General features: G+C 37.6%; 1 protein-coding gene across 1 annotated transcript in view; it reads left to right on the plus strand.

The window, feature by feature from the left end:
- The window catches only part of TENM3 (teneurin transmembrane protein 3), a 1,349,345-nt gene that overhangs the window by 275,348 nt on the left and 1,049,509 nt on the right, over positions 1–24,488 (plus strand). The window lies entirely within an intron of this gene.

Genomic DNA, 24,488 nt, shown 5'->3' on the forward strand with positions numbered 1-24,488 from the left:
GGTTATGGGACTTTGTTAGAAAGTGAACTACCTGAGATGAAATTAGAGTGTACTATTAAAGGAAAGGTCTCACCCGAGTAATGAAGCTGAAGGGTTGTCATTCCACACGTGAAGTCTCTGGATACAGTCTGAGGTGAAGCATGTTGAGATGGCAATCGTTGCTTTGGTTAGGTTGTGATCGGCGGATGCAATATTATTTGGTTTGGATTGGGAGATGCATACGGGAAAGTGGGCCCTATCCAAGGGTGCCAGGACTGGGGGAAGTAGGGGCTCTATAGTGAAGATGTGAGGTTCCTGCTGTCTTAGGGTTCAAAAAGACAATCAATAGTTAATATTATTATCACATTATTTGTTAATTGGGTTAACTTTGAAAAGTCCCTTTGTTATGGTTTGCTGGACAGTACCCAGTATCTTGTATATAGCTGTGCTATTGGAAGCTTCTAATCTACTTGGTCTAGGCTTTTGAGAGAGTCCACATATCAAATACGTAGCCTATATATTAAAAAGATTCAGTTTGTCTTTTGAGAAACTTTGAGACATACAATTGATTTCCCCCTCTCATATTAATTAACTACTGATTTATATGTCTACATTTTGCTAGGAGTGTACATAAACACCATTCCCACCACCAAAGGACTGTGACCAATCCCTCCCGCCCACTCCCACCCCAACCAAAAAGAGGTGTGTACTCCTATGTTCATAGCAGCACAATTCATAATAGCTAAAACCTGGAAGCAACCCAGGTGCCCAACAACAGATGAGTGGATGAGAAAGCTGTGGTATATATACACAATGGAATACTATGCAGCTATCAAGAACAATGAACCCACCTTCTCTGACCCATCTTGGACAGAGCTAGAAGGAATTATGTTAAGTGAACTAAGTTAGAAAGATAAAGATGAGTATGGGATGATCCCACTCATCAACAGAAGCTGACTTAGAAGATCTGAAAGGGAAACTAAAAGCAGGACCTGATCAAATTGTAAGTAGGGCACCAAAGTAAAAACCCAGTGGTGAGGGGTAATCTTGTCTTCTTCTAGACTTAGCTAGGCTTCTTCACAAGGACTCAACAGAATGAATGAAAGCAAGTGAAGGATTTTGGAAGTTAGGCTTGTGAGTCACAGGTCATTACTTCTTCCCCCTTTTTCTTCACTAAATCAGATATCATGGTCAGTACAAATTCAGCAGGTAGGAATTCAATTTTAACATCTGATGAGTTGCAAAGTTACACCTCAGAGGACATAATGACAAAGAAATCATGGATTGAATTGTTTTTGAAATCAGTCTGCTGCAGCAGCCATTACAAATACCCTGAAATGTTACTTATTCCACAGGATGCATAGTCAAAGAAATCTGACCACCACATTGGAGCACCCTGCAAAGGTGAAGCTTTGTGAGCAGTGGATGGGTGCTGTAGTGTCTCCTCTGTCCTGCTCCCTTTCAGTCTTTCACTCTGTATCTTGAAAAGAGGAAGGGATAGAATAGTGTCCATCAGGAGCATTAGAATCAGTTAGGCACAAAGTCCCAGCAATGACTTGGTGGGAATAAATAGCCACACAATTAAATAATCTTTAAAAAATACATCAATTAGTTTAGTTTGAAAGGCCACAGAAATGTTCACTGAGGATATAGTGTGAACATGAACTCTGATGAGTAAGAGAAAAGACCCTAGGACAAGGGTCGCTTTGCAAGTGGTGAAGCAAGTCTGCAGATATCTCTTTCTCTCCCCCTCTCTTAACTTCCCCTCCTCTCTCAATTTCTCTCTGTCCTATCCAACAGCAGCAGCAGCAGCAACAATGGGAAAAAATGTTTTCTAGGAGCAGTGGATTTGTAGAGCCCCCGCGATAACCCAGGAGGCAAAAAAGAAAAAAATACTAGTTATTCTGATCTGCTATAGGAAGGAAGAACAAATTAGAAATATAATTAAGATCGTATCATATTGACTTATGGGTATGGAAGGATAGAGAGGCAATAAAGATGTGTTCAGTGTTTGCAGATCATTGAAGTAAGAAACATGGGAACAATAAGTTGCAATTAGAAACCAGGTTACATATTCATGCTTTGATTATTACATACACTTGAACTTGATTTAAGAAACACAGCCATCCAACTGGATATGCTCTATAAAAAGATGGCAATGAATTAAGTGTAAAAGTTGACAGAGGGGCTTGGCAGTGGTGCACCAGTTGAGCACACATGTTTACCATGTGCAAAGGCCTGGGTTCAAGTTCCTGGTCCCCACTTGGGGGGGGGGGGTTCACCAGTAGTGAAGGAATGCTGCAGGTGTCTTTCTTTCTCACCTTGTCTCTATCTCTCCTTTCTTTCTCAATTTTTCTCTGTCCTGTCAAATTAAAAATATTTATGAATTGTAAAAAAAAATATTTGGACAGAATCTACAAGTTTAATACTGATCACACTTGAAGTATTTGAGTTGGCAAGAGTAGATGAACAATCTAAGAACCTGAGTAAAGAAAAGCAGAAAGTGAGAATAGAACATTTGGGAATTATAGAAAAGAGATCTGATAAAATAGCAAAAGAAGAAGTAAATCAAGAGAATATAAGAGATATTAGAAAAACAAAGGCAAAATGAGAAATGATTGCTGAGAAAGTCATCGGTCAAACATTCCAGAGATCGAAGATTCTGAGCATAAAAAAGGCTATCTGCGTGATTTATTGCTTCCAAAACAGTTGAAAAAAAAAAAACAGATTAAAGGATTAATTAGAAAAGGGAGGGAGTTCAGCACAAATACTAGTTTCTTAATATGGCAAGTATTCAATTTTTATTTCAAATGCATTTTCCTCCTATTAGGGAATGAGTAACCAACTCACTTTTTTAGTTTGTTTCTTACTGAAATTGAGCAGTTCAGCTGAACTAATTTAAGTTTTTGAGCTTATGAACAGCTGCAACTTTGTATTTAAATTTCATCTGCTCTCTGTCCTACTTAATGTTCCAGTAACAATCCATCTTACTTTCAAGTCTGACAATTTTATAAGGGTTTTGACCACCCACAGAGAGTATGCCTTCAAAAGGGAAAGCCCTTTAAGAGCTGTTCTGAGTGAAGCAAAAATGCTTAGATTGTAGTCAATACTATTAGAACTGAACTGGGATAAGTGTGCAGTGATTCAGAAGAATTAGTTCAGTTTTTTTCCTGATGCTTCAGGAAAGCAATAGATCTAGGAAAACAATAGAGTTGAGAGTACTATTTTGGTCATTGGGGTACTATGTTTTTTAGGTGAGTTTCCTCTGCCATAATTTTTTTTAAAGCACAGTTAAACACATAGCATTGCAACTGCATCAGTTGTTCAGACACTGAAATTTTTCCAAGTAAATAGTTTTGAGTTCCCCTACGCAAGAGTAACAGGGAGTACTATGTCCTACTTTGTTTATAAAATACTTTTGATAAGAATTGATTGTATTCCAATAACAGAATAAGATGTGGGTTATTCTAACACGTGAGAACAAATGGCTTGAGTCTAAAAATTATTAAGGCAAAACTGAAAAAGAAAACAGTGCAATGAGCACTGACATTTAGAAAATGTTTAGTATAAATATAAGCCCTGTATGACACTAAGATTGTAACTGGCCTTTTTGGTTTTCACTTTCCTACTGAAGGACTTTGTATTTAAATTATCATTATTTTTTTTCTTTGATGTTGAGATAACTATCTAAGTCAGGAGAGTGACCCATTAAGTTTAATCTCTTCTTGAAGTGACCCACAGCTGTCTGTCAGGTATCCAGTTTCAAGGAGTATCACCTGTTCACAGTCAACCCTACGTACACCGTTTGGGCTGATAACTAGAATGTAACAGTTCTCATAATTCAGCCACCTAAAGTCCATGGCAGATGTTGTCCATTAATTCAAAACATGTTAAGGAGCAATAGCAGGGACTACCCCAGTCTCTGAAGAGAAGTTGTCATCCTGCCCTACCACTCAAGAAATAATGGTCCTAAAATGAGGGCAGACAGTCTACAATGTTTCCATCGGTGACCATAACTATGAGCTCAGACCAACACAAACTTAGATGTTACATAGGCTCCTATGCCATACACACACACACACACACACACACACACACACACACACACACACACACACACACACACACACATATATATCCTGGGTCAAGTAGATCAGGTAAACAGTTAATTTTATTCATTTTTTTTCAAGACTGGGAGCTATTCTCTGCCCAAATTCAACTTTCTAGCCTTTTTCTTTACTCTGATACCATCTTCTCCGACAATATTTTTGTCCAATTGCATATTAGCTATCAAACTCAAGCAAAAAAACTGTAATAGTGGTGGGCCCCTAGGAACATGTCAAAAATGGGCTTCCTAGCTTTTTTTGTATGCTAAGACCCTTATTCTCATCTGCTCTCCTCCTACTTTCTGTTTCCTGTTTATTAATCTTTTTCTTTTCCCTCTTTATATCTTGCCATCTTGATTCAGGCACCAAGTTGCAGACACTATCACGATTCTATCCTGATGTCCCTGGGCAGAAGACCTCACCAATGTGTCTTGGAACCTCACTGCTCCCAAAGTCCTATCCCACTAGGGAAAAATAGAAACAGGCAGAGGGGTATGAATCAACCTGCCAGCACCCATGTCTGGCAGAGAGGCAATTAAAGAAGACAGAACTCTCACCTTCTGCACCCCAAAAAGAATTTTGATCCATAATTCCAATGGGGGAAAGATAATGGGGGAAGATGATCAGAGGGCTCTGAACTCCAGTTTTCATAAGGATCCAGAGAGAGAGAAGAAAAGGGGAGGGACGTTTGGATATAGTAATAAGTGTATGTGTGACTTGGAGAGGAAGAGAAGATGGGACCTCAAAAAGCAAATGGCAAATATATACAAATGTAGACAGATAGTTTTAGAAATAACAGTTAACCCATATCTTGGGAGAACTACTGTAGCTTACAATGGAGGGACTAGGGGTCCATAACTCTGGTGGTGGGAATGGTGCAGAGTTGTATGCCTATTATCTTGTAATTTGATAAATCAATGTTAAATCACTATTAAAAACAGCTTAATGTAAAACTCAGGGCACTATCTAATTATGGGAGGTATGGGTATCTATGCATTCATACATGCTGTTGTGGCCTTCCTTGAGTATATTAAATTTGATATCTGGCAAAAGACTTTAATGTAAACACAAATAAAATTGCTTGTTTAATCCAGCAATGAGTCATTCCAAGGACTTTTCTTGATTAGTAAAATTGAGTAGGTCAGAGTATAACATTTTCCAATCAACTCAGCTTTCACAGGCTAAATTGTATTTTCTTGTATCATTCATTAAGAGGTACTGGAGTTCAGGTATTTGGTTTAGAAGGAAACTCCCAATTAATTAAAATGATGAAGATAACAAATTACTTTTATACTGGGGTGCAATTTTAACATGTATATACATAGATTTCATAAGCCATATAGGAAGTTCAGACTTTTGCAAATGTGTGCAAAATGTATGCAGAAAATAGTATAATAGTCATAATTTTAAATATTAAGCTTTTGCTTTGCTGAAGTTAAAAAAGCCTGCATAACCAGGGGAACATCACTCACTTTAAGATAAAATTTTCTAATTATTACTTAGTGAATGAAATTTTTCATACCTATTCTCTTCCACCCCCATTAAAGAACATAGATGTTCTTTAATTAAACAAATGCTTTAAAATGCCCAAACACATACCATGTAAAGACACACAAAAATTTTTTCATAGTCTATCTCCTGTGTGTGTGTGTGTGTGTGTGTGTGTGTGTGTGTGTGCAATTTCACTGTTTCCAGGTCACTTTTTCACGCAGAAAGATATAAACAGTAGACAAAGACACACACACACACACACGAGAGAGAGAGAGAGAGAGAGAGAGAGAGGGAAACAGAGAGACCACTGCACCAAGGCTTCTGTTGGGTGCCATGACACTCTTAAGTGGTTGACTTGAACCTGGGTCACACACATGGTAAGCTTAGTACTTGCAATCTCTCCAGTTCTTCATCGGTTTTACAACTAAACTTTATACGACAGACTGGACTCAGTTAAGGTAGGAAGTAATAAACTAAAATTAAACCTTATCTGGGAAACCATTTAGATTTCTGTGTGATTTTGATACCTTGCCTTTTTCTCTCATGTGCATGTATGGTATATAGGTCAGAAACAGGAAATATATAATAGTCAAATTTCTGAGATCCTCCAGTGAGTAGAGGATATGCTATAATTTAAAAGTAAATGATTTGAATTCATGCTTTTGTACTATAGAGTCATCTAATTTATGTTGTCCTGAAATTTGAAGTTGGATCCTATTTTCTTTTTAAATTTATTTATTTATTTATTACTGCCACCAGGGTTATCTCTGGTGCCAGCATGACTAATCCACCTCTCCCAGCACCCATTTTTTTCCTTTTCCTTTCTATTATACTTAGTAGGATAGAAATAAATTGAGAGGGGAGGGGAGACAGAAAGGGAGAAAAAAAGATATATACCTGTAGACCTACCTCACCATTTGTGAAACTTCCTCCTTGCAGGTGAGGAGCGGAGGCTTGAACTAGAGTCCTTGAGCCTGATAATATGTGTGCTTAACCTGGCTCACTACAGCCCAGCATCCTCCCCACCCTGTCCCCGCTGCACCCTGCTTTCCAAATTCAAGAGATATAAAATCATTGAGTGTATTATGAATTCCAATAACTGAATCAGAGTATACAGTTCAGAGGATCTGTTCCTGGGAAATGGTCATTGGATCTGGAAACTTGCAGTAAAGAATATTTGAGGAGGGAGTCAGGCGGTAGTGCAACGGGTTAAACTCACTTGGCGCAAAGTGCAAGGACCGGCATAAGGATCCAGGTTCAAGTTGCTGGCTCTCCACCTGCAGGGGAGTCGCTTCACAGGCAGTGAAGCAGGTCTGTAGGTGTCTGTTTTTCTCTCCCCATCTCTGTCTTCCCCTCCTCTCTCCATTTCTCTCAGTCCTATCCAACAATGACATCATCAATAACAACAAAAATAGAAACAACAAGGGCAACAAAAGGGAAAATAAATAAATATAAAAATTTTAAAAAGAATATCTGAGGAAAGCAAATGTCTCTAGAAATACTTTATGCATTGACAGTAATCTCCACAAATATGAATTTAAAGTGTCATTTCTGTCCTTATCTTCCTTGATTGCTCAGGTATAGTCAACAATGAGTACTAGTGGAAGAATTCCCTCGTCTGGATTCTGTGATACCTTAGCTATCCTGGACTTCCTAGCTATCTAGAGATCCTATCTCATTAATACCATACAACCTTTGTGTGGGAAGATTTAGATTTCAGAGCTTCTCAGGACATGGTCAGGGAACTGTTTGTCTTCATACTATCAATTCTTTCTCTGTGTGATCTACTGATGTTTGTGGCTTCAATTACTTTTACACACCTGTTACTCCCTAGCTCATGTCTCAAGTCCAGATGTTTCTCATTCATTGAGATGTCTCAAAGGCACTCACAGTCAGTTTTTGTAAGGCCACACTCAGAGTCCTTCCCTTCCTTCTCCTGCATTTCTGTCATATTTCTGATCTCAGGCAATGCCAGGTGCATCTATACATCCCTCTCATGCATTATCCATATATTGTATTTCTTAAATATTACTAGGATCTTTCTTTTCATCTCCACTGCTACCATCCTAGTTTAAATTCTCTGCACTTCTCACCTATGATATCTTCCAAAATGATCACATTATATTTTCCTTGTTCCATTCTCATATGTTTTTACTTAGCAGTCAGGGATACTTTATGGAAAATGGAAACCTGATACATTTATCTCTTACTGAAAAATCTTTAAAACATTTCATTTTTATGAGGAAAACTACCAGACTTGTAACTTGTCCTAAACACAAAAGGCAGCTGCAAAAGTGTTCAGGACTAAATTTTTAGCATCACCTTCACTGTGTTCCCTATACTTTCTTTATTCAACCATGCTTGCTTTTTTCCCCCTTTTGTTGCCCTTGTTGTTTTATTATTGCTGAATTTATTATTGTTGTCATTGATGTTGTCATGGTTGTATAGGACAGAGAGAAATGGAGAGTGGAGGGGAAAACAGAGATGGGGAGAAAAAAATTGTGAAGCGACTCCCCTGCAGGTGGGGAGCCAGTGGCTGGAATGCTGGTCCTTGTGCATCACGCCACATGCACTTACCCCGCTGCGCTACCGCCCAGCCCTCCATGCTTGCTTTTTCTACAGTGTGGTTAATACCTGGTGATGCTTACTTCAGTGTCCCTAGAAAGGTGCCAGGTTGCTTTCTGCTCAAAAGAAAAATCCCGGTGGCTCGAACCAGGATCCCTGAGCCAATCTTTGCACTTAGCACTCTGTGCCTTTAACCCAGTGCACTACTGCCTGGCCCACAATATCTACTATTGTAAATGAACCATCATCACTTGATTTTTCATTTTTAATAGCTGTCTCATTTCAGGTGTTTTTATGTAATTATTGTTAGCCAAGTTTGTAATAAATAACATTTATTATGGATTCTTTTTGTTAAAAATCATAGTGATTTCTTTTTTGCATATAGCACCAATATTAAGTCTACAATCAAAACAGCACAATAGTTCACTTGGAAAGGTACCTGATACATCAAGCATGAAACCCAAGTTCAAAACTAGCCCCAAAGCACTGCAGCACCTAGGAAAGGTTTGGTGTTGGTTCTGGTATTGTGTCTCCTCATCCTCTCCTCCTCCCCACACAGACTAGCCCTCCTTCCCACCCAGTTTCTTTTTTTCCCAAAAGTTTTATTATCTTTATTTACTGGATAGAGAGAACAGAAATCAAGAGGGAAGGGGGAGATAGGGAAAGAAACAGAAAGACACCTGAAGCCCTGCCCCTTGTGAAGCTTTCAACCTGCAGGTGGGGACCAGGGGCCTCAGTCTGTGTTCTTGTGCATTGTAACCTGTGAGCTCAACTAGATGCACCACTAACCCAAACCCCTCACCCCCCAGTTTTTCTATCTGAAACAAAATGTTGGACAAGAATAGTGAATCACTGAAAATAGCAATAAATAATGATGATTATGATGATGATGATGATACCTTCAAACCAGATATCTGCATGAAAAGATACCCTTTCACTTTTTATAATCTTAAAATGTCCAACCTAGAGGTTCACTAGTCATATCAGTTTTTACTCCTGATATGCTCACATTCACCTTTCTGTTTTTCTCTCCTCTCCATTAACAATATCCCACACATATTTTACATTCACAAGATTTGTCTTCTCCAAGCAGTGATTTTTCTCATGTTCTGAATTGTCTTAGACTGACACATACAGATTGAAACTCCTCTGCATTTATTAAATTGCTTCCAAATTGTTTTCTAATTTACCGTGAATATATGAATTTTCACTCATAAGACTTAACATTTCTGAAGAGGAGGAACTGTGAATTGTACCATTTTAAAAGTGTGAATTCTACCATTGAATATAAAAATAACTATTGCTAGTTTCTGGGATATTTCCCCAATTCAGTTACTTCTACTCCCTCTGTGAGTATCAGAGGAACTAGTTTTTAAAGGAATAATAAGATTCCATGTCAAATAAATGACATGAAGATTGTTATTAATATAATTCCATATTCCCAGAGATGTGCTGGAAGGTTTATATGTACTCTCATTTATTATAAATACACTGAAGCATGCTTGAATGAAAATGAATTTCAAATGGCATAAAAAGATGTTCTAGAAATGTAAGAATTAATGTCTGCATTCTCACAGAACTCTAAGAAAATATATAGAACAAGTGTGGCCTTGCTCATTAAACCACACTCTGAAACCATTTTCTGTTACTCTGCTCACAAAAACCGCACACCTGCAGAACAGTTTTGAACATTATCCTATAATAATACAGCTAAAGAATTATATACATCTATGTTACACTTAAGAAACATAAAGGCAAACATACCTCTGTCTCCCTCTCCATTCCTCTTAAGACCCATCAAGTATTTTTGTCAGCTGCAAAGTAGGCATCAATGAGCATAAGGATTTCTATCCCTGCAATTTTATTTGTTTAGTGTAAAATACATTGACGTTCATGTTTTTGTGCTTCCACAATACCATTAATCTGAAATGAAGTGATTTTATGAACATGAAATGAAAGTGCTTTTGTTAATATCTGTGACTACTCCTACCTTTGATATGTACTGGGCTATATAAATGCTTAATCAAAATCAGAAGAGACAGCTATAGGTTAAACGTCAATAACTACAGAAAACAGGCATGCACAATATATACTCCTCCTGATGTACTGAAAAATCTAATGTTATTACATCCCCCCAACCCCTGCCATACACACACACATTGTAAAAGAATGTATTATAAAGGGCTACTCGCAGATTGAAGTGTTTTTATTTCTTATATAGTTACCAATAATTATACATTAAACATAAGAAGTCCTGTCTTATATGTGGTGGAAAAACCATGCTCACTGCTGTATATATCTTTGAAAAGTTAACAAAATTTGGCTACTCACAGACCAGAAGAAAGGGTAGTTTGTTTAAAGCAGGAAAACAGCAAAGAAAAATGTCACAGCATGAATTTCTAATGTTTTCTAGATAATGTCAAAGTTGATCTCAATTAATTGGATAAGAGAAAACAGAACTACTATCAAGTTTAAAGTTCCTAGTGATGTAGCAGAATTGCCCAGTAATCAAAACTGATATCTGACTGCTCATCATGAAAAGAAATATATACTTCTATGTTATTATACCCTAAATATGTCAGTTGAAGAAATAGGTAAAAGCATTAGGATAATTCTAGTTCTGTTAAGCACAGCTAGTATCAAAACCTACCTGTTCTAACCACCCAATCCCCCCCCTTTTTTTTTCTGGGCCCACCTCCCACTGGAATATTTGCATTGATACACCAGTTATGATCAGCTTCATCAAAATGCTTATTCATCACTTGTTAGCCGCAGATAAGTCCATCAAAAGGTAACTAAGAAGTAAAAATTTGCTTTAAGAGTGATATTCTCAGGGAGTGTGAGCAAAATCATCATCAGTTGGTTATGTTCATAAAGAGGGTGAGTGTTAAGAAATAGATCTTGATTTTTAAGGTTAGAATCCTTCATCCAAAGTTGTAGAAGGCAGAGCATTTTGTAATGAATAACTCTATCTGGGATCTACTTAGAGACTATACTAAATTTACAGTACCTGAGTCAGTGGCAGTAAAAACTGTTAAAAGAGAATTGGAAATCCCCACACACACGCCATTGCACCATCTGATAGAAAGGTATGTCAGAAGGGCCAGGTGGTGGCGCACCTGGTTAAGCGCACACATTACAGTGCTCAAAGATCTGGGTCCAAGCCCCTGGTCCCCACCTGCAGGGGGAAAGCAGGTGAGTGGTGTAGCAGGTCTGCAGGTGTCTCTCTCTCTCTCTTGCACTATTTCCTCCTCCCCTCACAATTTCTCTGTCTCTATTCAAAATAAATAAATAAATAAAGATTTTTTTTAAAAGGAGAAAGATATGTCAGAAAACACAGATGCCATAGAATAGGTATCTGAGCATAATTTGCATCCAGTTATGGGTGTCTGTTCCTGTAGCACATGCATATTTATGCATACCATGTGCAAACAGAGGCTAATGTCCATAAACATGAAAAAGATTAGAAAATTCATTAATTAGGGTCATTTGTACAATTTCATTGTCAACTTTAATCCCTTGCTTCAATTGATGTCTCCTTTAGAAAGTCAGTCAAGTCATTATTTATTTATTCAGCAAGAATATTGTGTAGGCCTGTCTTCTGCTTGACCTATATGTACTTTCTAATAACACATCAATTTCATTCTAATAAGCTGAAGGTTAAGCTTAACACATTAACATAAACTGTTAAATTAATAAATACTTATTAGCCATGTTAGCTTTCATTCCCTGTCAGTTAAATAATGTGGATGCATTTTTCATGTATGTGGCATTTAGGCTACATTGTGTCTATTCATAAAGACCTCAGAAAAGCAGCACTTCCCCAAAATAAACATCTAAAATGGGTTAGGTTTTTATATAATCAAAATAATAAATTTCTTTCTAACTTAAACAATAAACAAGATCCCAATTCATTTATTATTAGCTATTCCACTTATAAACATAAACTCAGGACATGCAGTCACACAGTAATACCTAAATAGTTTCCATATACTATTTTAGCACTCACTATTTTAGCCATCTATTATTTTGGTCACATCTATGTAACTTTTTTTTTCAGATAATTTTGTTGCATAAATATTGGTTTATAGGACAGCTATTGGCACACAGGAACAATTTCTTCTCTCCCCTTGATATGTGTCCACATACTACCAACTTTAGTCCTCCATCTTGTGCTGTGTCCCCTTTTCCCCCTACCTTTCTCTGCCCCTCCAACATTTGCTATCTGAAAATTATACATATGTGTGTGTATATACTCTCCTTCTTTACCTTTATCTTTCTCTTTGTCTTTCTATGTCTGTCTCAAACTTTAAACCATGTTCCCATTAGCAAAATTTTTAACCTCTTCATACTTTCTTTAACTCATTTCAGTGTACTGATTCTCTTTATAAGAGTACACAGTGACTTTTACTTTAACAAATTGCTGTTATGCCATTAGCAACATAACTCACCTGGGAAGGTACTTGTTTTGCTAGGCACATAAACCCATGTTCTATCCCTGGCTTAAAGGTTTGTAGGAAACTTCAGTGCTATGGTGTTTCTCTGTCTCTGCCTCTTAATTCTATATGAGGAAAGAAAAATAAAAGTCATCCCAGAGTACCAAAGTCCTGTCAAGGAAAAATATTCTATTATTCCTATTGTTTTGAAAAATCACTGTGTTTAAAGAGTATACTTTTAATAGTCTTCCTTCATCCTTCCATAAGTTGTCATGTTCTGAATCAAGGAAATGTTTGATGTTGGAAGAAAATGGACTTTGAACTTGAGATAGACAGAGTGATTTGTTAGGAAGTGAATAAAGAAATTTTATTTTCTTCTTCCATCCAATCTAAGAACTAGAAAAGTAGTTCAAGGCTTTTTTTCCACCAATTTTATGAAAATGACCTAAGGCAAATCATTTAAGCCCTGTAGACCTTCATTTCTTTACCTACAAAATTAAACTGTTGAATAAGCTCATCATGATCCGTTTTAAAATTGAAATTCCTATTTCTGAGATACTGTGGAAAGTATTTTAAAAGAACTGAAAAGTTTTACTCAAATGGAGAACAATGTTCTCCGTAACATTTTTTCATGATTAAAACCTGGGGCTGGGTGTTGGCACGCCTGGTTGAGGGCACATGTGCAAGGACCAAGGTTCAAGCCCTACACCACAGGAGGGAAACTAAAAGCAGGACTTGACCAAATTGTAAGTAGGGCACCAAAGTAATAACCCTGTGGTGAGGGGTAGACATGCAGCTTCCTGGGACAGTGGGGGGTGGGAGTCCTTGGGAGGGATGGGTCACAGTCTTTTGGTGGTGGGAATGGTGTTTATGTACACTCCTAGTAAAATGTAGTCATATAAATCACTAGTTAATTAATACAAGAGGGGGAAAATTAATTGTATGTCTCGAAGTTTTTCAAAACACAAACTGAATCTTTTCTCAATATATGCAGTGTAATTGATATGCAGACTCTCTCAAAAGCCTAGACCAAGTAGATCAGAAGCAGCCAATAGCACAGCTATATACAAGATACTGGGTACTGTACAGTAAACCCTAACAAAAGGACTTTTCAAAGTTAACCCAATTACCAAATAATGTGATGATAACATTAACTATCGATTGTCTTTTTGAACCCTAAGACAGCAGGAACCTCACATCTCCACTATAGAGCCTCTACTTCCCCCAGTCCTGGAACCATTGGATAGGGCCCACTTTCCCGTATGCCTCTCCCAATCCATATCAAATAATATTGCATCTGCCGATCACAACCTAACCAACGCAACGATTGCCACCTCAACATGCTTCACTTCAGACTGTGTCCAGAGACTTCACATGTGGAATGACAACCCTTCAGCTTCATTACTCGGGTGAGACCTTTCCTTTCATAGTATACTCTAATTCCATCTCAGGTGGTTCACTTTCTAACAAAGTCCCAAAACCTAGATATACACCAGTTTCTGTGAGAGAGAGAGCATATGTTCACACGTATCCATAAACTACTGCAAAATATATACCTGAAAGCAGAAGTACACTAGAGTTTGCAGTGAGTACCTCCCTAACACTTCCTCTCCACTATTCCAAGCTTTGAGTCCATGATTGCTCAACAACTTGTTTGGCTTTGTATGTTAACTCTCTTTTCAGTCACCAGGTTCCAGATGTCATCAGGATGCAGGCCAGGCATCCCTGGATTGAAGACCCCACCAATGTGTCCTGGAGCTCTGCTTCCCCAGAGACCCGCCCTACTAGGGAAAGAGAGAGGCAGACTGGGAGTATGGATCGACCAGTCAACACCCATGTTCAGCGGGGAAGCAATTACAGAAGCCAGACCTTCTACCTTCTGCAACCCACAACGACCCTGGGTCCATGCTCCCAGAGGGATAGAGAATGGGAAAGCTATCAGGGGAGGGGGTGGGATATGGAGAATAGGTGGTGGGAATTGTGTGGAGTTGTACCCCTCCTACCCTATGGTTTTGTTAATTAATACTTTCATCTTTTTTTTTTTTAATTTTTTATTTAAGAAAGGATTAGTGAACAAAAGCATAAGGTAGGAGGGGTACAACTCCACACAATTCCCACCACCCAATCTCCATAACCCACCCCCTCCCCTGATAGCTTTCCCATTCTCTAGCCCTCTGGGAGCATGGACCCAGGGTCGTTGAGGGTTGCAGAAGGTAGAAGGTCTGGCTTCTGTAATTGCTTCCCCGCTGAACATGGGCGTTGACTGGTCGGTCCATACCCCCAGTCTGCCTCTCTCTTTCCCTAGTAGGTTGTGTCTCTGGGGAAGCTGAGCTCCAGGACACATTGGTGGGGTCTTCAATCCAGGGAAGCCTAGCCAGCATCCTGGTGGCATCTGGAACCTGGTGATTGAAAAGAGAGTTAACATATGAAGCCAAACAATTTGTTGAGCAATCATGGATCCCAAGCTTGGAATAGTGGAGAGGAAGTGTTAGGGAGGTACTCACTGCAAACTCCAGTGTAGTCCTGCTTTCAGGTATATATTTTATAGTTTATGGATACGTGTGCACATAAGCTCTCTCTCATAGAAACTGGTATATATCTAGGTTATGGGACTTTGTTAGAAAGTGAACTACCTGAGATGAAATTAGAGTGTACTATGAAAGGAAAGGTCTCACCCGAGTAATGAAGCTGAAGGGTTGTCATTCCACACGTGAAGTCTCTGGATACATTCTGAGGTGAAGCATGTTGAGGTAGCAATCGTTGCTTTGGTTAGGTTGTGATCGGCAGATGCAATGTTATTTGGTTTGGATTGGGAGATGCATACGGGAAAGTGGGCCCTATCCAAGGGTTCCAGGACTGGGGGAAGTAGGGGCTCTATAGTGAAGATGTGAGGTTCCTGCTGTCTTAGGGTTCAAAAAGACAATCAATAGTTAATATTATCATCACATTATTTGTTAATTGGGTTAACTTTGAAAAGTCCCTTTGTTATGGTTTGCTGGACAGTATCCAGTATCTTGTATATAGCTGTGCTATTGGAAGCTTCTAATCTACTTGGTCTAGGCTTTTGAGAGAGTCCGCATATCAAATACATAGCCTATATATTAAAAAGATTCAGTTTGTCTTTTGAGAAACTTTGAGACATACAATTGATTTCCCCCTCTCATATTAATTAGCTACTGATTTATATGTCTACATTTTGCTAGGAGTGTACATAAACACCATTCCCACCACCAAAGGACTGTGACCCATCCCTCCCGCCCACTCCCACCCCCCACTGGCCCAGGAAGCTACATGCCTACCCCTCACCACTGGGTTTTTACTTTGGTGCCCTACTTACAATTTGATCAGGTCCTGCTTTTAGTTTCCCTTTCAGATCTTCTTAGTCAGCTTCTGTTGATGAGTGGGATCATCCCATACTCATCTTTATCTTTCTGACTTAGTTCACTTAACATAATTCCTTCTAGCTCTGTCCAAGATGGGTCAGAGAAGGTGGGTTCATTGTTCTTGATAGCTGCATAGTATTCCATTGTGTATATATACCACACCTTTCTCAGCCACTCATCTGTTGTTGGGCACCTGGGTTGCTTCCAGGTTTTAGCTATTATGAATTGTGCTGCTATGAACATAGGAGTACACACCTCTTTTTGGTTGGGTGTTATGGAGTCCTTGGGGTATAACCCCAGGAGAGGAATTATTGGATCATATGGAAGGTCCATGTCTAGCCTTCTGAGAGTTTTCCAGACTGCTCTCCACAGAGGCTGTACCAATTTACATTCCTACCAGCAATGTAAAAGGGTTCCTCTGTCCCCACATCCTCTCCGGCATTTGTTGCTGCTGTCCTTTTTGATGTATGCCATTCTTACAGGAGTGAGGTGGTATCTTAGTGTTGTCTTGATTTGCATTTCTCTGATAATCAGTGACCTAGAGCAGTTTTTCATATGTTTGTTAGCCTTTTGGATCTCCTCTGTAGTGAATGTTTTGTTCATTTCCTCTGCCCATTTTTGGATGGGGTCATTTGCTTTTTTGCGGCTAAGTTTGCTGAGCTCTTTATATATTTTGGTGATTAGTTTCTTGTCTGATGTCTGGCATGTAAAGATCTTCTCCCATTCTGTGAGGGGTCTCTCTGTTTGTTTAATAGTTTCTTTGGATGAGCAGAAGCTTTTCAATTTGATGTAGTCCCATTGGTTTGTTTCTGCTTTGGTCTTCCTTGCAATTGGGTTTGATTCATCAAAGATGTCCTTGAGGTGTATGTGGGAAAGTGTTTTACCAATGTTTTCCTCTAAGTATTTGATTGTTTCTGGTCTGACATCTAGGTCTTTGATCCATTTGGAGTTGATTTTTGTTTCTGGTGAGATAAAGTGGTTCAATTTCATTCTTCTGCATGTTTCAACACAGTTTTCCCAGCACCATTTATTGAAGAGAGCCTCCTTTTTCCATTTAATCCTTTGGGCCCCCTTATCAAAGATTAGATGCCCATAGGTGTTGGGATTTACTTCTGGGCTTTCAATTCTGTTCCACTGGTCTGTATGCCTATTTTTGTTCCAGTACCATGCTGTTTTGACGATGATGGCTTTATAATATAGTTTAAGGTCTGGGAGTGTGATGCCTCCATTTCTGTTTCTTTTCCTTAAGATGGTTTTGGCAATTCTAGGTGTTTTCAGGTTCCAGATAAATGATTGTAGTATTTGTTCTATTCTCTTAAAGAAGCCTGTTGGAACTTTGATGGGTATTGCATTAAATTTGTATATGGCTCTGGGGAGAATATTCATTTTGATAATATTTATTCTTCCAATCCATAAGCATGGGATATCTTTCCATTTCTTGGTATCAGTTTCTATCTCCTTGAGTAGCGACTCATAGTTTTCAGTATACAAGTCTTTCACTTCTTTGGTCAACTTTATTCCTAGGTATTTGATTGATTTTGCTGAAACAGTAAATGGGAGTGATTTCTGGATGTCTTCTTCTTCAGATTTAGTGTTTGCATAATTAATACTTTCTTAAATAAAAAAATAAAATAAATAAATAAAAAGACTGTTCTTCCCTTATGCACTCTTGTACTGTCAAAATACTAAAAAAAAAAACAACACACACACACACAAAAAAAAAACTGTCATTGTATTAGAAAATTTTAGTAACCATCTGACTGACCAACAATTTCTAACCACTTTAGTGATGTAAGGTTCCATTAGCAGTTATATGTCCATGTGTTGTAAGCTGATAAAATCAAGAAAAGCAGCTTTATTCAGTGCATACAATCTAACTTCAGGAAAAAGAATATGTTCATACCAAAAATTGATTCCTTCATTACTTGTTTTCAAATATAAACTTTGAAAAGGCAATGGTAGATTAGCCAGTGCATCTGTGGTTAAGCAGATCATACAATATTTGCCCAATTCTACTATTTCATTATAACTCTATTTTATTCTACAGTCTTGCTCATCTCTGTTATATTTGTGTTTAAAGTCTGTTGAGGGTCTATTTTCTTCCATTGATTGTCTTCATTTTATTAACATGAAAGAAAGGACATTCAAAAGCCTATGAGCTATCATCTTTACTTAGGAGAGTTTTCATAATACATAAAATCCTTTCTAGTGCTGCTGAAAGACATTTTGCTATATCTTCTAATAAAAAAACTCAGTTTCTCCCAACTCCATACAGTTTTCTTCTTTCTTAAGACATCTGAAGAATATCATAGAGGCTATATTATTTCAGAGTAGGTCCCTTAATAAATTTCTGTTAGGGAAATTCTCTTTGTGGTAATCTTCCTTTAGTATACTTTATATGTCATATATATGCAGTTCCAAGCATCTAAACTTGCAATTTGCAATAATATTTTAAAATAGTCATAATTATCCATACTCTTCAAGAGTAATGTTTTAAAGATATTACAAGTATTTATTTTATTTGTTTGCTGATTGAAAAGAAATAATTCAGAAATGGGGAGTTGGGTGGTAGCGCAGCGGGTTAAGTGCATGTGGCGCAAAGGACAAGGACCTGACCAGCATAAGGATCTTGGTTTGAGCCCTGGCTCCTCACCTGCAGGGGAATCACTTCACAAGCGGTGAAGCAGGTCTGCAGGTGTCTATCTTTCTCTCCCCCTCTCTGTTTTCCCCTCCTGTCTTGATTTCTCTCTGTCCTATCTAACAACGATGATACCAATAACTACAACAACAATAAGAAAGGGTAACAAAAGGAAAAATAAATATAACATAATTTTAAATAATAATAATTCAGAAATGATGCATTATTGAATTATTATAATATCTTTACTATATTATTTAACCTTTGTTTTATTATCTAGTCAAAGAATAATCTCTTTGGGGAACATTTACCTCCAAAAATAGCAAAATATTTCTTTCCCACATTATTCATGTTAGTAGATTTTTTTTTGCCCTACATGCTTAAATATATTACTAAAAAGTTATCAAAATAGTTCACCTTGATAGTATGCCTACTTTGCTATGTGTACCACCCAAGCTCAAACGCATTCCTCAACACACTGCAGGAAGTTTCAATGCTGTGAAATTTTATCTATCTCTCTTTTTCTAGGAAAGGGGTGGGGGCCAAGGGTAGACACTGGAGGAGTGAAGCCCCAATGATGACAGGAATACATAAATATTTTATTGAGTATCTTCAAAGATTTGACATAAAAACTATACAAGTTTTGGGGGGATATACAAGTTAATTTTTTAGAGAAAATTAATTGGAACTCTCTGAAGCTTTTGTGCACTGCTTTTAATATTGTCCCTGTCTTCCTCACAACATTTGATTCTTTTAAACTATAGCTACCCAGACTACTTCTGGGTCCACATTATATCTGAGAATTAAAATCAAATATTGAGTCATATTAACTATACCCTTACGACTTAAGTAGAGTAGCTCTTGTTTGTTATCATAATTTGTTTTTAGACATAAAAATGAGACAGGAGTACAGGACATGAAAGAAAAATTTTAAATACAGTGTGTAGAAAAAAAATAAGAAAACAAAAAGGACTTTTAAAACAAGTCTTATCCAGTTCTTAAAATGTTATGCAGAAGCCTAGTAGCATCTCCTCAAGTGTCCTGCATACATTATTGTTGAAAGTAAAAATTATTTTCCCGACTGACCTTTTTTCTTGATTTTTAACATTTAAGAACAAATTTATCAACATAGCAATTTATAGTAATTTCAGTATTTACTGCTGCAATTAATTTAGCAGAAATATGTTCTCACACACTCATAATTTCTTGAAAATAACAACTTACATGTTGAAAATTTTCACACTTCATCATAACCCAAATATGTGTTTATCTCCAAAATTTGAGGATGGTCTTAAATCTTCATTGATTTATGAGAACATTTTAAATAAGTCTCTATAGCAATGCCAAAAGTATTTTTGATTTTTAGATTAATTCAGATTCATATATAGTTTGACTTAAGCTTCAAATTTAATGGATCAACTTTTTTTCCATTAGCAGTCTTAATTACAACTAACTAAAAATACACCATATCTATCTTTTACCTACTTTTCTTTCTTCAAAGCTTTTTAAAAGTCTAGAGAAGGCAAATAAAATTTGGATCAAACAATATGAAACTAATGTCATAAGAATTAATACATCTTTCAAATATCACATGTGGTGTACCATAAACAATGCAAGGTTCTACAGTTTTGGCATATATAAATTTTATTTGCCATTCAAGATATGTAATTCCAGTTCCTAATAGAGAAACCCAGAGATTTAAAATTTCAGTCTCTTCTTGAAACTGACCCTTTTTGCCCTTCAGTGCAAAACAAATAATTCAATTCCATGAGCATAAATTTGGCTTTTCTTTTATGTAAAGCACTTTGTGGAAGTACAAAGAGTAAGCTTTGCACTTTATGATTTCAATGTGAAAGACATGTGCTCCCCCTTCCCCTTGGAAAAGTGAATCTTCAAATAATTATTTAAATTATTGAGAACCGAATTATAACATCTGAATATTGCTGTTTACTTTCTCATTTAATGTGCATCTGTTTCTGAGTTTTTAAGAATTTACATACACACACACACACACACACACACACACACAATTTCATTAGAGCAACTAGGCTTTCCTAGGTTCTTTCTTTCAAATTACTTCCTTCTTATAGAACATCTCTAATTTCTCATTTTTCTGTTCATGAAGATTGATTAAATTTCCTACTAAGATGAAACATAGACTTCACAATTATAAAAAAAATTAATTACAAATATTCAATGTGTGATAAACTAGGGGAAAAAAGGAAAAAGAGTCAATCTGAAAGGTATGAGGCAGTCAATAAGTGCTAGAATTGACTTTTTACAGTTTAATAATGAAATGATTTTCTATATGTTGCTATTACATGGTAAAGTATTAGGCAACTCAAATAAAATTTGAAAAGATAAAATCTATTTTCCCAAATTTTTGTTCGACATCTGGTAAAAAAAAATAACTAATAATTATAAATAGTACACAAGTAATTCATGATGAGTGCATTGTCTGGTGTTCACTGACTTTGGTTCAGAAGGTGATATTCTGCTAGAATGAATGAACACCAACTCCCTTCTGAGCACAAAACTCAGACTGGAACCTAATGTTTTTCATTAATATAATATAATTTACAGTACTGTAAGATTTGGAGTATAGTTTAGCATGGTGAGTTTGTGTTATCTACTAGTACTTCTCTTTCTGTATAAGTTTTGTAAAACTAGGGGATCTTTTTTTAATTGGGGGGACTGATGATTTACAGTAAATACAGTTGTTGATTCATGTATAAAATAACAGCATGTACCAGGGCCTAGAAATATCCACCCCTTCCCTGAGTCCATTACTTTGGTGCAATACACTAAACCCAGTCCAACCTCTACTTTGTGTTTCCCCTTTCTGTTCTTATTTCTCAATTTCTGTCCATAACTGGAATCATCCCACATTCATCCTTCTCTTTCTGGCTTATCTCACTTAACATGATTCCTTTAAGCTCCATCCAAGATACGGTGAAGAAAATGGCTTCATCATTCTTAGTAGCTGAGTAGTATTCTATTTGTATATTTATACCACAACTTACTCAGCCACTGATCTGTTGTTGGAAACTTAATTTGCTTCCAGGTTTTGGAAACAAATTGTAATGCTATGAACGTAAATATACACACATATTTGGGAATGATATGTTTGGTTCCTTAGAAAATATCCCCAGGGGAGTCAGGCGGTAGCCCAGCAGGTTAAGCACACGCAGCGCAAAGAGCAAGGACCAGCATAAGGATCCCAGTTCTAGCCTCCAGCTCCCCACCTGCAGGGAAGTTGCTTCACAGTTGGTGAAGCAGATCTGCAGGTGTCTGTCTTTCTCTTCCCCTCTCTGTCTTCCCCTCCTCTCTCCATTTCTCTCTGTCCTATCCACAACAATAATAACTACAACAATAAAACAAGGGTAACAAAAGGGAATAAATAAATAAATATTTAAAAAAAAAAAAAGAAAATATCTCCAGGAGAGGAATTGTAGAGCCATAGGGTAGGTTCATTATTATCCATCAGAGTTCTCCAGACAGCTCTCCACAGGGGTTGAACCAATTTACATTCCTGCCAGCAATGCTAGAGGGTACCTTTACCCCACAACTTCTTTTTTTTATTTAAAAAGGGATTAATTAACAAAACCATAGGGTAGCAGGGGTACAACTCCACACAATTCCCACCACCCAATCTCCATATCCCACCCCCTCCCCTGATAGCTTTCCCATTCTCTATCCCTCTGGGAGCATGGACCCAGGGTCATTGTGGGTTGCAGAAGGTAGAAGGTCTGGCTTCTGTAATTGCTTCCCCGCTGAACATGGGCGTTGACTGGTCGATCCATACTCCCAGTCTGCCTCTCTCTTTCCCTATTAGGGTGGGTCTCTGGGGAAGCTGAGCTCCAGGACACATTGGTGGGGTCTTCAATCCAGGGAAGCCTGGCCTGCATCCTGATGACATCTGGAACCTGATGACTGAAAAGAGAGTTAACATACAAAGCCAAACAAATTGTTGAGCAATCATGGACCCAAAGCTTGGAATAGTGGAGAGGAAGTGTTAGGGGGGTACTCACTGCAAACTCTAGTGTACTTCTGCTTTCAGGTATATATTTTGCAGTAGTTTATGGATACGTGTGAACATATGCTCTCTCTCTCACAGAAACTGGTGTATATCTAGGTTTGGGGACTTTGTTAGAAAGTGAACCACCTGAGATGGAATTAGAGTATACTATGAAAGGAAAGGTCTCATCCGAGTAATGAAGCTGAAGGGTTGTCATTCCACACGTGAAGTCTCTGGACACAGTCTGAAGTGAAGCATGTTGAGGTGGCAATCGTTGCGTTGGTTAGGTTGTGATCGGCAGATGCAATATTATTTGATATGGATTGGGAGAGCCATACGGAAAAGTGGGCCCTATCCAATCACTAGTTAATTAATATGAGAGGGGGAAAATCAATTGTATGTCTCAAAGTTTTTCAAAACACAAACTGAATCTTTTTAATATATAGGCTGTGTATTTGATATGTGGACTCTCTCAAAAGCCTAGACCAAGTAGATCAGAAGCATCCAATAGCACAGCTATATACAAGATACTGTACAGCAAACCATAACAAAAGGACTTTTCAAAGTTAACCCAATTACCAAATAATGTGATGATAACACTAACTATCGTTTGTCTTTTTGAACCCTAAGACAGCAGGAACCTCACATCTCCACTATAGAGCCCCTACTTCCCCCAGTCCTGGTACCCCACAACTTCTACAGCATTTGTTGTTACAATCCTTTCTGACATATGACACTCTCACAGGAGTGAAGTGGTATTTCATTGTTGTCTTTATTTGTATTTCTCTGACAAACAGTGACTTGGAACTTTTTTTATATGTCTGTTGGCCTTTTGGATCTCTTTTATGGTGAATATTCTGTTTAAAGCCTCTCTCCACTTTTTTTTTTTGGCTGAATTTGGTGTGCTCTTTATATATTTTGGGTATTAGTCTTTTATCTGATGTATGACATATAAAGATCCTCTCCCATTCTGTAAGGAGTCTTTTTCTTTGGGTGGTGGTTTCTTTTCCTGTGCACAAGCTTTTTAATTTGATGCAGTCCCATTGGTTTATTTTTGTTTTAGTCTTCCTTGCAATTTGATTAATAATCGTTGAAGATGCCTATAAAATTTAGATGGAAAAGGGTTCTAGGGTGCCAGGTGGTGGTGCACCAGGTTAAGCACACATAGTATGAAGTGCAAGGATCTGCACAAGGATCCCATGTTTGAGCTCCTGGCTCCCCACCTACAGGAGGGTCTTGTAACAAGTGGTAAAGCATATCTACTGGTTTCTCACGGGCTCTCTTTCCCTCTCCTTCCCCCTTCCCCTCTCAATTTCTCTCTATCCTACCTAATGAAAAAATGAAAAAAAAAAAAAAAAAAAGGCTTCCAGGAGCGTTGGATTTGTAGTGCTAGCACAGAGTCCCAACGATAACCCTAGAGAAAAAAAAAAAAAAGAAGAGTTCTACCAATGTTTCTGGTCTAACATCCAAGTCCTTGATCCATTTGGAGTTTACTTTTGTGTGTGGTGAAATGTAGTGGTTCAGTTTTATCCTTCTGCACCTTTCAACTTAATTTTCCCAACACCTTTTATTGAAGAGATTCTCCCTTGCCCATTTAGTACTTTGGGCGCCTTGTCAAAAATTAGATGTCCATAGATTGGGGAGTGTGTGTGTGTGTGTGTGTGTGTGTGTGTGTGTGTGTGTGTACACACTCACACTAAAGTTCTCCTTTCTTTTCCCTTGTGTGTTTCCTCTTATAACCACCAGAGTTTTCACACTCTAATAGTCAGTCTGGTAATATTTTTTTGCAATTTTATTTATTTTACTTATATCCCACTTATGAATAATACCATCCCACTTATGAATAATACCATTTCTATAAATTCCAGTTCT

Source organism: Erinaceus europaeus, chromosome 2, assembly GCF_950295315.1.
Source record: "Erinaceus europaeus chromosome 2, mEriEur2.1, whole genome shotgun sequence".
NCBI classification, from domain to species: domain Eukaryota; kingdom Metazoa; phylum Chordata; class Mammalia; order Eulipotyphla; family Erinaceidae; genus Erinaceus; species Erinaceus europaeus.